The following is a 3,946-nucleotide window of genomic DNA, read 5'->3' as shown; positions in this document are numbered from 1 at the left end:
CAGCTGAACCCCCTTGTTTTGGAGTTATCATCCAGATGGTAAGACGAATTTGTAACTGCAAATAACTTATAATGGTATTTTGCAGTTATTTCTAGATGATGAAAATTTTTTTTTTCCAATTAGTAATTCCATGTGTTTTTCCAAATGGAATTACATATGGCATCACCAAGCTAAAATCCTTTACGTAATGCCATATGTTAAACCATGTGGAATGCCGTATGGCTTTCCTAAAAGTTTTCGGAATTAATTCTACACAGAATCCCAACATTTTTTTTCAGGTGGATGACCACTTCAATATACTTACAATTATTAACAATATAAGCGCTTATCACCCAATCACCCGAGGGGATTTCTAAAGAATTAGTTAAATGGATAATTATTTATAACTTAGGTGCCTACCACGCACCGACCCATTGCACTTATTGGCCCCTCATTTAATCACATAATTATAAATATTACGAGCGCCCATTACCCAGTAACTCAGGGCTGTTGCTGGCAACTCTGTCTAATGAATAAATATTAAAAACACAAGCGCCTGTTACCCAATGACCCGGTGCGCTTACTAGCCTTTCTGCTGATAAAATAATAATTAATATTACAAGCGCTTATAACCCAATGACTCAAGAAGCTTACTGGCCCCTTTGTTAAATCAATAATTATTGATACATGAAGCGCCTATCATCGAATGACCCAGGGCACTATTTGGCAATGCTGTTTAATAATTCCTTATTAACAACAAAAATGCCTATATCTCAATTACCCAGGGCAATTACTGACCACTCAGTTAATAATATGACAATGATATTACAAGCGCTTATCATCTACTAACCAAGAGCTCTTACGAGCCACTTTGTTGAATAAATAATTATTAATATTACAAAAGCCTTTCATGCAATGACCCAGGGCACTCACTGGCAGCTCTGTTGACGAAATGATTATTAATAACGCAAGCGCCTATCCCTTTATAACCCAGAGCACTTACTAGCACTTTTGTTGAATAAATAATTATTAATAACACAAAAGCCTATCACCCATTGAACCAAAGCGCTTACTGGCCACTTAATTTATTATATAATTAAGAATATATAAGCGTCGATTAACCAGTAACCCGGGGTGGTGACTGTCAACTCTGTTGAATGAGAAATTATAAACAACACAAACGCCTATCACCTAATGACCTGAGGCGCTTACTGGTAACTTTGCTATATAAAAAATTATTAATAACCCTAGTGCCTATAACTTAATGATCCGCGGCACTCACAGCAAACTTAGTTAATTAAATCAATATTTATAACACAAGTGTCTATAACCTAATCATCTGACGCCCTTATTGGCCACTAAGTTAATGATATAATTTTAAATATTACGAGCACCTATTACCCCGTCACTCAGGGCAGTTAGTAGCTACTTTGTAAAATCAATAATTATTTAAATCGAGAGCGCCTATTACCTAATGACCCCAGGCGCTTACTGGCCTCTGTGTTAAATACATAGTAATTAAAAACGCAATGACCTGGAGCGCTTACTAGCGACTATGTTCAAAAAATAATTATCAATACCAGAAGTGCCTATCACCTAATGACTCGGTGCAACTACTGGCCACTCTGTTGAATGAATAAATATTAATATTACAAATGCCTATCACCAACTGGACAAGGGCACTTACTGGTCGCTTTGTTAAATACATAATTCTTAATATTACAAGCGCCTATCAGTTAATGACCTACGGCGCTTACTGGCAACTCTGTAAAAGAAATAATTTCTAATAACACAAAAGGCCTATTACCCAATGAGTTGGGGCGCTTACTGCCATGGCTACTCTGTTAAATAAATAATTAACAATATTGCAAACAGCTATCACCCAATGGTCCAGGGCGCTTACTAGCAACTTCGTTAAATAAAGAATTGTTAAGAACATAAGTTTCTATCACTTCATGAACCAGAGCTCGACTGTCAACTCTGTTGAAAGAATAATTATAAACAACACAAACACCTATCACCTCATGACCCAGAGCACTTTTTGACAACTCTGTTAAATAAGTATAGTTATACCTAGCGTATTATTAATAAAGTAGTTAGAGCAATAATGCGTAATTGTAGCATCAGCAAAATAACCGGATGACACTTCGTAACATTGCAGTAGAAGTGATTTCAAACCTTTCGTTCTTTAAACTACTTAATGCTCCCAATTCATCCAGAACCGAGATATAGGAGGCTGAAAAAAACCTTTTTTTTTTGCTTGTTAACCGAACTAAACTACAGTTAACAGAAAGGTTACACCTAACGTATAACACACAATTTTTGCCAGCTGAACCGTATGGGCTGATTTAAAACATGAAATTGTTGAGAAAAAAAATTGTTCAATTAACCCAATTATTTTGTAAATGACCCAATTATTTAAAAAAAAAATGATTTTGTGTTTTAAATCAGCCTGCACATTTCGGCTGGAAAAAATGGTGTGATATACGTTAGGTGTACCTTTCTGTTAAACGTCGTTTGGGTCGGTTAACATGCAAAAAAAAATTTTTTTTTCGTCGCCCCATATCTCGGTTCTCGATGAGAGGGAAGCGTTGGTTTACGTGGACGAAAGGTTGGAAATCGCTTCTACTGCAATGTTACAAAGTGTTATCCAGTTATTTTGCTAATACTATAATTACGCATCATTGCTCTTACTAAAGTGGCTAATAAGTGCACCAAATCACTAGGTAATAAGTGATTTCTTATCTTAAAATCTCACCTGATGAGAAATCACCTAAGAAATTTTAGTAGGGGCTTCTGCGTTGTTAGTCAATTTTTTACTAAATACTAAAATATAAGCACCCCGTACAACCTGGTGATAGATAGGTGCTTATTATATTATAAGTTAATGTCTTATTAATTAATAAAGTAGTCACCCGAACAGAAATCTATTAAGGATACCTCCTTAGTAAGTGAGGACCTCTATTATATAGTTATCCTACAGCGGACTTACTGAGGCAAAATAACGCGGCGTACAACGTGTGTTCCAGTAGCGCTCTCCGACAACTTACCGAAAACTTAAACATGACGCAAGATATCGCAAGACATAATTAAGTTATCGGTAAGTTGTCGGAGAGCGTTACTGGAACACACCCACAGTTGGTCCTCTTTAGGTATCCTAATTAACCATGTACAGATGTATGTAACCAATTAAACTTGAAGCATTTTTCCGGTCACTAAATATATGTGCGAATTCAATAAAAGCGAGGGACAGAAATAGAGTTAATTTGTCGACAGTGTCTATTCGGACACGTTCCGTGTATATTCCGTGAAATAGTTCGTGTACACTCCGTGTAGACAACATCTAGATGGCGTGCCTTTCCGTTATCTTCCGTAATCTTTCCGTAAAAATCGTTGTCTACAATACATCACGTAGTTTCTAGTGGAAACAAAACTCCGTATACTTCCGTGAGAAAAAAAAAAAGTTGTCCCTATCAATCCGTGAAGGCAATACCAAGTTCGTAACGGTCCGTGAGGACAAAGCCAAGTACGTAACGGTCCGTGAGGACAAAGCCAAGTTCGTAACGGTCCGTGAGGACCAAGCCAAGTTCGTAATGGTCCGTGAGAGAAAAAACAAAGTTCGTAGTGGTCCGTGAGGACAAAGCCAAGTCCGTAATGGTCCGTAAGTATAAAATTAAGTTACAGACTTGGCTTTGTCCTCACGGACCACTACGAACTTTGTTTTTTCTCTCACGGACCATTACGAACTTGGTTTTGTCCTCACGGACCGTTACGTACTTAATTTTATACTCACGGACCATTACGGACTTGGCTTTGTCCTCACGGACCGTTACGTACTTGGTTTTTATACTCACGGACCATTACGAACTTGGCTTTGTCCTCACGGACCGTTACGTACTTGGCTTTGTCCTCACGGACCGTTACGAACTTGGCTTTGTCCTCACGGACCGTTACGTACTTGGCTTTG

Source organism: Copidosoma floridanum, unplaced genomic scaffold (genome assembly GCF_036245765.1).
Source record: "Copidosoma floridanum isolate Cflo_tuat_1 unplaced genomic scaffold, Cflo_Japanese_pri ptg000027l, whole genome shotgun sequence".
Taxonomy (NCBI): domain Eukaryota; kingdom Metazoa; phylum Arthropoda; class Insecta; order Hymenoptera; family Encyrtidae; genus Copidosoma; species Copidosoma floridanum.
Note: the sequence above shows the minus strand (reverse complement) of the source record.